The sequence below is a fragment of the Lepidochelys kempii genome, chromosome 3 (genome assembly GCF_965140265.1).
Source record: "Lepidochelys kempii isolate rLepKem1 chromosome 3, rLepKem1.hap2, whole genome shotgun sequence".
In the NCBI taxonomy this organism is placed as follows: Eukaryota; Metazoa; Chordata; order Testudines; family Cheloniidae; genus Lepidochelys; species Lepidochelys kempii.
Genome location: NC_133258.1, coordinates 150,212,755 through 150,223,984, shown reverse-complemented (window position 1 = coordinate 150,223,984; position 11,230 = coordinate 150,212,755). Strand labels below are relative to the sequence as shown.

Here is an 11,230-nt window from a genome sequence, read left to right as displayed (position 1 = left end):
TCTCCACGATCTCACTCGTTTCCGCTGCCCCTGGGTTGGGTACCAGAGAGGGAAAGTGCTCAGCGACTCCGGGCTCAATGAGGCAGGTCGTTACTGACCCCAGCGGGGCGCCGGGGCTGATGGGAACGAGCCCGCAGCGCTGGCACACAGCTCCCAAGCCTAGGGCGTCCCGAGGCCGTAGCTATAGAGCCAGTCACGCCGGCTCCCTTGTTGCTATGTACGTCAGCACGTAGGGGCACGTCTGTCGTTGCTAGGGGAGCTCAACGTGCAGGGGGGATGACGTAGTGACGCCGCGGTGCCGAGCCGAGGAAGGGGAGGGTGCAACTGCTGCTACCACCGCTCCGGCCGGTGAGTCCTGGGGGGTTGTTGTTGGCCCGGCGCAGCATCGCCCGGGGTTGTCCTCTGTCCCCACCCACCAAGGGGGCGCGCAGCCCCGGCAAGGGGTGGTGGCGGGGCGCGCACCCCTCGCCGCGTGTGAGCGGGGGGCGGGCCCCTCCGCCCCCTGAGGGCTTCTGTGCGTCCTCTGGGGATTTCGCGGTCCCGGCCTGGGCGCCTGCTCTCCTGTGTGTCAAGGGTTGCACGCCGCGGTCGGTGTTTAGGCTGTTCCGTCCCGACCGGCCCTTGGCCGAGCCGCTGCCTCCCCTCCGGCCGCGGCTGGCACCCGCCCGCCGCCATGTCAGGGCCAGCGAATACGACCCCGGCACAGCGCTGTGAGGGGATAATTCGTGGTCCCCGGCACTGGGGAGCACAAACGGGGGCCCGCTGTAGAAACCCTGTTATTGTGCGAGGGAGGGAGTGCACCTGAAATGGCCTGTAGTGGGGAGCAGGAAAGGGGCGCGGGGGAAGCAACGTCCATAGTGTGACAGGTTTCAGTGGTAGCCGTGTTAGTCTGTATCAGCAAAAAAACCGAGGAGTCCTTGTGGCACTTCAGAGACTAGCACTTGTTTTAGTGCCCTGGCAGTGCCAGTCTAGTTAAAGTTGCATTATGACTTCTGCTTGACCTCTCCAAATACCCTAAAATCGATGGATTTAGTTGGATTTCTTTGGAGTTGAGTGTGCCTGAGGAGAGTGCAGGGTAGCGCTAGTGACTCCAATTTTGGGGGTCAGTTGAGGTAGCAGTTGTGACGACAGAAGCCTAGAAAAAAGTAGCTGTTTTTGAGAGTCTCTAGATGGCTTTTTTTTTTTTTTGGCTTGGAGCTAAAGATCAAACTATTGATGTGATGCAGCTCAAAATGGTCCCAATCTGAGTTTTTCTTAAGTTGGTACATGGTATCTACTAAGTCTGTGGGGAACCCAAATTGAGGAAAGTTTTTAAGATGGGGTTTGGTTTTGTTTTTTTACAGCATGCACGCACCAGTACAGAAAAATGGCACCATTTACAAGCTTTGAGTCTTACAGCATGTACAGTGCTCTGAAATCCAAAGGGTTACTCATATTTCTTTCAGTGTAGCAGCCGAGTTAGTCTGTATTCGCAAAAAGAAAAGGAGTACTTGTGGCACCTTAGGACTAACAAATTTATTTGAGCATAAACTTTCGTGAGTGAGCTGTAGCTCACGAAAGCTTATGCTCAAATAAATTTGTGAGTCTCTAAGGTGCCACAAGTACTCCTTTTCACATTTCTTTGAAATTTGATGTGCCTCATGAGGGTGCAAAGTAGCATTAGTAATCCAAATTTGGGATCATTTGAGCAAGGGTTACGATGTTACAACCTCCCTCCCCCCAAAAAAGATTTCTGTTGCCTTGTACTGCTAAATTGATAGGTACTAATGACTGAATGAATCACTGACCTCTTTGAGACTGGCTGTGAACTAATCCTTCAATTAACATAACTAAGGATAACTTCCCTTGCTTAATAACTTAATGTTGTAGCTGTGTAGGTCCTAGGATATTAGAGAGACAAGGTGGGTGAGCTAATATCTTTGATTGGACCAACTTCTTCTGTTGGTGAGAGAGACAAGCTTTCGAGCTCTTCCTCAGACTTCTGTGTAAAGTTTGTCTCACCAACAGAAGTTGAGCAAATCAAAGATATTAGTTCACCCACCTTGTCTAATAACAGGATAAGTTAATCATAAGTCCCCATGTAAGATAAAAGGAGTGAATGGGTTAAGTGATTGAAGGTTGGTGTAACTTGTGAGTGGGATAATTGTGGTGGCAATTCCATTTTTTGGGGGGGTATAATCAAAGTCTTTAGGAGGAAAAAATTAGCACGAATGCTTCCTGGGAGTGGTATTAGGGGATGGAGGAGTGAGGGAATAGATGGAGAGAGGTTTGGATCTTTAGCAAATGGATGGGGATAAATAGTGTGGTGAGTAGTAGAAGAGGGGTGAGGGAGGCTTGGGGATTATGGGTTTTGGAGGGGTGGGACACTGGGAAGGGGGACATGGGGGTGAGTGCCAGCAGGATTGGTGTAGAATAGAGGCTGGGGTACCTGTCAGCACCATATTCTCCCCTTGTGTGTGTGTTCCCATATCTGGAGACCTCTTGCCCCTCTCTGTGGGTCTGAGCTACCCTCCCTACCCCCTCATATAAGCAGGGGTATAGGGGGGCTTGCTCCTCTTGGGGTGACTGAGCCCCTTTCTTTGCTGTCTGTGTATGCCAAGATCCGCAGGGCCCATGCACATATACAGAGGTTGGACACCCCCCTCCCTACCCTGCTCCATGTGAGCCAGTTTTGGGGGATGGGGGCAGCTTGACCTTTTGGGAGAGTTCGATCTCCTTCCTGTCCCCATATGAGCCAGGATATAGGGAAGTCCTTGCTTTTTGTGTTGGGAGCTGAGAATGGGCATACTTAATGCATATCACAGGCTCTGAAACACTTAGGAGGGACATGGAAACAACCACTGGGATAAATGAAGTGGTTCTCATGTCTGAGACTATGGCTACACTATGCAGCTTTTAGCAACACGGCTGTGCTGCTACAGTCATGCTGCTAAAAGGTGAGCAATGTAGCTGCTGTTTGTTGGCAGGAGGGAGCTCACCTGCATACAGAAAAATTCCACCCCAATGAGCAGCAGCAGCAGCTTTCGACAACGTACTGTTCACATCGGTGCTTTTCATCTGTAAAACTTTTGTCGTTCAGGGGTGTTAAAAAACCACACACACACCGCCCCTCCCCCCCCGAATGACAAAAAGTTTTGCCGATGAAGTTCCAGTGTAGACCAAGCCTGAATTATTAGTTCAGGTTGTATTCATCTCCATGGCATGTTCTTATTCACGCTTTTCAGAGCCTTATATGCTGCAGATGGATGTGTAGAGGAGCCCTTTCCCCCTATCTGTCCTGTTTAAAGGACAATGCTTTAAAATCCACATGTTTTCATGTTTTTTTTTTTTTAATTTGCTGGGCCTTGTGGGAATGCAGAGTAGGATTAGTGACCCAAATTGGAGGTCATTTGAGCCAAGGTTTCTGGAGATATAATCCCCGAATAAAATAGCTGTTTGTGGGGGTTTTTTAATTTCCAGGGTGGTTTTTTTGGTGTATGTGGAGAACTAGAGATCCAGCTGTTGCTGTGATGTGGGTCAAAATGGTCTCAGTCAGTTTTTACCTTTGGTAATGCATGGCCCCTACTAAGTTTTTGGTGGCTCAAATAGTGAATAGTATTTAAGAACAATTTCAACAGTTGGTGAAGAGCATGTATGTTTCAGCTTCTTTTACAACCCATTCACTCTTACGCACAGGATTCCATCTAATACTGTTAAAGGATATAAAGGGAGTGGAAGGTTGCCCATGCCACCTTCCCTTTACCCTCTTCAAGCAGTGCCTCAGTATGCACATAGACACAAGTAACGTTAGCCCTTGGCACTAGAAAGGCTTGTCTTCACATACAGCACTACAGCTGCGTGGCTGCAGCACTTTGGTTAATCCCCTCCTCCCTGAGAGGTGGGAGCTATGTTGACAGCAGAAGCTATCCCGTTGACATAGCACTGTACACACGGAGTTAGGTCAGTATAACCATGTTGCTCAGGGATGTAGATTTTTCACACCCCTGAGTGGTGTAGTTATACCAGTATAGGTATGTAGTGTTGACCTGGCTTAAGATTCAGGAGGTTCCAGATCCAGACCTCACACAGGCACTTAACCAACTCTGCAGAAAGAGTACCACCCATGTACAATTTAAGAACCACTTCACAGCCTTTTGCAACCTCCTTACACTTATTCATAGGATACCTTCTCAACCTACACTTTCACTGTACCATCATTATAACATTAAAATCCTTTCATATTCCACCTCACTGCTGACAATAATCCTTGTAATAAAAGCCCTATACCTTGCTACTTACATAACCTACATAATTCTGTATTGAAATAATGCATAATGGATCCCAAAGGTGCACATGCAGCTCTTCTCTTTGCTCATATACACTGAAGTGTGCCAAACAGAGATCTCTTCAGAGCATAATCACAGGTCTGTCTCACACCTCAAGATAATCCACACCTGTCCTTATTATCACAAACACACCTTTACCAACAGGACCTAACTACTGCTTTCACTCTTTAGTGAAGGTACACATAATGTCTGACACACTGATTGTACCTGGAGTATATGCAAATAATTCCCATTGGCTACTGCCATTTCCAAGGGACCAGGGAGGATATGGCATGGGCAACCTTTTTTTTCCTTTCTTTTTCTTATACTTTTATGTCCTTTAAAAGCGTTAGATGGAATCCTGTGGGGGAGAGTGAATTGGTTGTAAGAAGAGGTGAAGAGCTTGTACATTTCAGCAACTATGGTACTGGCAGAGCAAAGGTATGGGTCTTAATAAGACCTACTGGGGCACTGCTCCAAGAAGGGAGGGTTAAGGTTCCATGGGCAGCCTTAACTGTGCATTTCCTTGGTTTCAGACATTTGAGTTTTGCTCAACTGAGCATTCCCTCAGGGGGACAACATAAGAATGGCCATAATGGGTCAGACCCATGCTCCAGCTAGTCTAATATCCGGTTTTCCGACAGTAGCCAATGCCAGGTGATTCAGAGAGAATAAACAGAACAGGCAGTCTTTGAGTGGTCCATCCCCTGTTGTCCACTCCTGGCTTCTGGCAAACCACGGCTAGGGACACTCAGAGCATGGTGTTGCATCCCTGCTCATCCTGGCTAATAGCCATTGATGGACCTCTCCTCCAGGAATTTCTCTCTTTTTTTTTTTCTCAAAAAGAAGAGGCATACTTGTGGCACCTTAGAGACTAACAAATTTATTTGAGCATAAGCTTTCGTGAGCTACAGCTCACTTCATTGGATGCATACAGTAGAAAATACACGAAAGCTTATGCTCACATAAATTTTAATCTCTGTAATGCATCTGATGAAGAGAGCTGTAGCTCATGAAAGCTTATGCTCAAATAAATTTGTTAGTCTCTAAGGTGCCACAAGTACTCCTTTTCTTTTTGCGAATACAGACTAACACGGCTGCTACTCTGAAACCTCTCTTTTTTTTTTTTTAACCTTGTTATAGTTTTGGCCTTCGCAGCATCTCCTGGCAAAGAGTTCCACATGTTGATTGTGCATTGTGTAAAGAAAGTACTTCCTTTCATTTGTTTTAAACCAGCTGATTATTAATTTCATTTGGTGTCCCCAAGTTGTCATGTTATGTGAAGGAGTAAATAACACTTCCTTAATCACTTTCTCCACACCAGTCAAGATTTTATAGACCTCGATCGTATCTCCCCTTACTTGTCTTGTTTCCAAGTCCCAGTCTTTTTAAGCTCTCCTCATATTGTGCTGTTCCATACCCCTAATCATTTTTGTTGCCCTACTATGTACCTTTTCCGATTCCAATGTATTTTTTTAAAAAATAGGGCGATCAGGTCTGCTTGCAGTATTCAAGATGGGGTTGTACCATGGATTTATATAGAGGTATTATGGTATTTTCTGTCTTATTATCTATCCCTTTCCTAATGGTTCCTAACATTGTTAGCTTTTTTGACTGCTGCTGCATTCTGAGTGGATGTTTTCAGAGAACTAGCCACAATGACTCCAAGAGCTCTTTCTTGAGCGGAACAGTGAATTTACATGCCATCATTTTGTATGTATAGTTGGGATTATGTTTTCCAATGTGCATTATTTTGCATTTATCAACATACCACCGTGCAACCTCAACTTCATGTTAATGTAGTTTTTTGCCTTTGAATTGTATAAATATAATTACTATAGTGTCTAAAGGTTATGGAACTCAAGGGAGACTTGAGTTCAATTCTTGGCACTTAACCTCTGTGTCTCAGTTGTCCAACTTCTGCTTACATGTTGCATTCCTTTCTCCCGCACTTTGTTTAGAATGCAAACTCTTTAGAATTGCTGCTTACTGTGATTCAGTACAGTGCCTAGCACAGTGGAGCCCTAACATTGGTTGGACTCTCTTAAGTGCTTCTGGAATATAAATAACAACGTGTATATGTAATGTTAACAGGTGCTTTCAGGGTCTAAGTATCTATTACCACTGTACATTGTGGAATAGCTGCTACTCAGAAAAAGCTGCTCTGGACTTATCTATGTGGGAAAGTTAGTGCAGAGTAAAGTAAGCTGTAAATTTAGTGCAGAATAACTAGTGCGCATTAACTCCCCATGTGGACACTTGGGCCTTGTCTACACTACACAGTTTTGTCAGCAAAAGGCAGCTTAGTGGGGAGAGAATAGTGAGCGAATCCCTTTTTTTCTTTTAATTTCCCCCTCCCACAAGAAGGGAGTAGGGGGCAAGGCAAACAAAAACATTTTTTTTTAAATTGTAACACTGTTACATTAATTTTCAGAAATCAGGAGATTTCAGAATGTCTTAACTTCTGTGATGTACATACTATATGGATTACTTTGATTTACTACTTGTCATTAGCTAGAGCCAGTTACATCCTCAGTTATGCGCGCACAGCTCCAATTGACCTTAATGGTAATTGCAGGGATGTATCAGGATAAAATTATATGCTGTACATGCAGAATGGAGAGACATAATCTGATCTGTTTTTACTGCTTGTTGATTAAAATTATAATTATACTGTGGCGGGTTGGGACCCCCCCGCCCCCGCCCCTTTCAGTGCCCCCCTGATGTACTGGGGTTTCATTGAACCTGCCTGCTCCGCTAGCCTGGGCTCCCTCTCCCTGTTTTGCTGAATCAGGCTCTTCGGCTTCTGACAGCACACACATGCTCAGGTAGGGACGCACCAGCTGTAGAAACTCACAGGGTCTGCAAGCAGCTCTCTATGGGAAGATTCAGCTAGGAAATTGCTCAGCACTCAAGTGCAGCTCCCCTCTGGAAAGTACACCCAAAATAATATTGTCTTGCGCTGTATAGAAAGATCTACCCAGTGCAAGCTCATAAAAATTCTCCCTCTCCCTCAATATGGAGAGAGAGAGATGCAGAGCTTCTTTCTCCCTCTCCCCCCCGATATGAATTGCACAAACTGGGTTATGTTATAAACAAGAAATAAGTTTATTAACTACAAAAGATAAATTTTAAGTGATGATAAGGCATAGCAAACATAACAAAGCAGATTACTGAGCAAATAAAACAAAACATGCAAACTAAGCTTCATATACTCAAGAAACAGGTAACAAAATTTAATTTCTCACCCTAAATGTTGTTTTAGTCAAGTTGCAGAGTTTCTGTAGCTTAGAGTTCCAGTGATTTCTCTTTACAGACTAGACTCCTGTCTTAGTTTGGACTCAGCCCTTGCCTTTCCCACAGCTCAGTTCCTTTGTCTCTTCAGGTACTTTTAGAAGTCTTTCTTCTTTGGGCAGGAGGGCATGGAGAAGAGGCCTGTTTGCCTTACTCCCCAGCCTTAAATAGAATTTACATAAGGCAGGAAGCCTTTGTTTCCAGTGGAAAAATACCAGTAGTGTCCAAGGTGGTTCCTTGTACCAGGTGACATCACCTGACCTTGCAGTGTCAAAGCAACCATGAAACCAGGTTTATTTGTGTAACCCTTCTGCCCATCAGAGTTGGCAGCAACAAGGGCTGGGTTCAGTATCTAGGGGTTCCATTCCAATAACACAATGCAAAACCGGCTCGAGTCCCCACCCAGTGACCTGGGACAAATATATACCACCCCCGCTGGGCGCCTCCAAGAGGCAATACTTCCCCTCTCGCAAGCACAGAGTCTGAGTGTAGCAAAAAGCCTTTTAATAACAGAGAGAAACAATGTGGCATTATGTTGGGGAAACACCACCAACAGGATTCATAACACAACCTATGAGCAAAAAACCCACCCCAAGCAAATTGGGGCGTGTCCTTTCCCTTTGGTTCTTGAGTCCAGCAACCCAAAATCACCCAAAGTCCCACAACCTAAAAGTTTCTGTCCCTGGTCAGGGCAGCCCCAGAGTTTGAAAGTTTATCTGCAGAGTTTTACCTCACAACCTCGGTGGAGATGGAGGAGGTTAAGGGGTACCTTATACGGTCCAAAGCTTATTGCCCCACCTCTCCATGGGGCTTCGCTCTGCCAGCTGCCCCCATGAGCTGCTCCAGGCATCCGACAAACTGCTCCGCTCCACCAGCCGCTCTGCTTGCCAGCCGTCCCGCAAACTGCTCCCCAATATATCTTCAGGCTCCCCCACTACTTAACACAACACTCAATGAGTTCAGCTGTTAGTAAGTTTAGCTCTCTTGTGATTTCAGCTTGTAGTAGGGGAGCCTCAGTGCTGGTGCACTATTAGCCCAAAGTGAATTTGGCTCAGCAGTCTAACAAGACTCCTAATGGAATCAAAATTAGCTCTGATATTCCACAGTGGTGAGAGGAGGAAGTGCATTTAGCATGTAAGGCCCTCACCAGGGGCCCATACCACCAAGTATTAATACCTGTCCCCAGCCTTTCTCTATTCACTGGGTTTTGGATCCCATGACCCTTGCCTAGCGAGTGCTGCTTAGGTGATGGTGAGTCCCTGCATCATAACAAAAGGCCAAGTACAGTTCCACTGTCCTTGATTCACATAATCAGGATAATAACAGTTTATTCCTGCCCCTATAACAGAGAAACTGGGGCTCCTACAGCAGCCAAAGTGACCATCTAGGCAGGGTGGGTGTGCCTATGCAAATGAGATCAGCCCCTGAAGTTCTTTTCCACAACCTACCATGACTTGCCACCAGATGTCAGGGTAGAGCTCATCCTGACTCTGCTTACATTTGCAATGTCCACAGGAAGGAACTTCCAGAAGATGGGACATCCACATCTTCAAAGCTTTTTTTCTAATGACCTATCAAGGCCGATTGCTTACTGTCTGGTTGGCGTCTCCAAGTATAACCATAGTTGTAATTGTTACATAGTCAATATTCCTAACTCCAGATACAGAAATGATACATGCATACAAATTGGATAATCACATTCAGTAAATCATAACCTTTCCAATGATAATTTTATGTGAGCCATCTTGCATAAAATATCTTAGTTTTGCCATATTTATATCATAAGCATATTTCTAAAAATAATATGGAGTGTCACATCACGTATACCAACACAATATTTTTGTTTATATTCCTAATCCAGGGTTGTGAGTTCAATCCTTGAGGGGGCCATTTAGGGGGTTCTGGGGCAAAATTGGGGATTGGTCCTGCTTTGAGAGGGGGGTTGGACTAGATGACCTCCTGAGGTCCCTTCCAACTCTGATATTCTATGAATCTATAATAAGGTTTTCATATAGACTGCAGATGATACCAAAGATATCATAGATTCATAGATATTTAGGTCAGAAGGGACCATTATGTTCATCTAGTCTGAACTCCTGCACAACGCAGGCCACAGAATTTCACCCACCACTCCTGCAAAAAACATCTCACCTATGTCTGTGCTATTGAAGTCCTCAAATTGTGGTTTAAAGACTTCAAGGAGCAGAGAATCCTCCAGCAAGTGACCTGTGCCCTATGCTACAGAGGAAGGCAAAAAACCTCCAGGGCCTCTTCCAATCTGCCCTGGAGGAAAATTCCTTCCTGATCCCAAATATGGCGATCAGCTAAACTCTGAGCATATGGGCAAGATTCATCAGCCAGATACTACAGAAAATTCTTTCCTGGGTAACTCGGATCCCACCCAATCTAATATCCCATCACAGGCCATTGGGCCTGTTTACCATGAATATTTAATTACCAAAACCATGTTATCCCATCATACTGATTAGGAGTTGAAAAAGCCGGACAATTTGTCTTCCTCTTCCAATATATAATTAAAATGTGCTGTAAGATGATATCTACTAATTCTAAAATATTGAGGCATATGGTAACCAGAAACAATCAGGTCAGTTTATTTTCTTATATATTCAGACATTTAAAGTAGTTTTATTTAACTAATAAAACTTATTTTTTGCCCATTTTAATTGAATTCCAATTTCAATCGAAATGCAACTTGACACATCACAAGTAAAAAATAAAAGGTAGGATTCACTATTTGCAAACATCATAAAACATGTAAAAATTAAGAACCTGAATAAATGTGTGTTAAGCTATATAACTGCATAAATATGTATAGCTATAGTATGTTGTCCTGGTGAGCAAAAATATATCAGTTTTAGTGGAAAAGGTATATTTAGATGCAAATCAACATGTTTTAACGGTTACTGTGACCCTAGAAACTCTGGATGCCAACTGGCAGAGGGCACTGGTGTGTATAGGGGTATAGGATCCTCTGGGTTCAACGAAAGAAAGTGTAAGGATTAAGACATTAAAGCATGTCTCACACAGGTCCTCATAGCCATTGTGAGATGTATGTTTGGAAAATATGTTCAGAACTATGTGTTTTATACTAAAAGTTATGTTCTCTAGATCTGTAGTTAAAAACAGGTCACTGAAAGGTAGTGTGTCTTGAAACAAACTCCTCCAGACAGAGGGGTGGGAGACACACATCTCCTGTGGGGACCATTGTGTATTGTATGTCATACAATAGGATTGTATTAGCATTCTAAACCAAATGCTAATGAGGAGCTGGTGGAAACTTCAGAAGAAAAGTAACAGAAAAAGTAAACAGCGGGGAGGGGGGAGGAGGAGGATGGTACCTTTTGTGACGTAAACATCAAAGATCTGTTGTGGTATATTTGGGGGTGAAAAAATAGACCCTGGTATCCTTCACCGAGGAAGTAAACTGGCAGTAAGTTTGCTTCATGAAAAGGGGACCTCGGCAAGGCTTGGTTGAAAGTGCTGGAGAGAGCTTTGGGTGAGAAAAAGTTCTGTAGACAGTTTCCTTAGGTTTAGACACGACGATAACTTGTTATGCATCTGATGAAGTGAGCTGTAGCTCAGGAAAGCTTATGCTCAAATAAATTGGTTAG

At 44.5% G+C, this 11,230-nt stretch overlaps 1 protein-coding gene across 4 annotated transcripts in view; it reads left to right on the top strand.

Annotated features, from left to right (window-relative positions):
• Positions 1-200: 200 nt before the first annotated feature.
• BTBD9 (BTB domain containing 9) overlaps positions 201-11,230 on the top strand; it is a 296,353-nt gene continuing 285,323 nt past the window's right edge. For 2 of the 4 annotated variants that reach the window (XR_012158194.1, XM_073338552.1), the window contains exon 1: positions 202-348. The gene's annotated coding sequence lies outside the window, so the exon portion shown is untranslated. Of the gene's footprint in view, positions 349-11,230 lie in introns of all 4 variants that reach the window. The other 2 variants (XM_073338551.1, XM_073338553.1) reach the window with 2 other exon arrangements.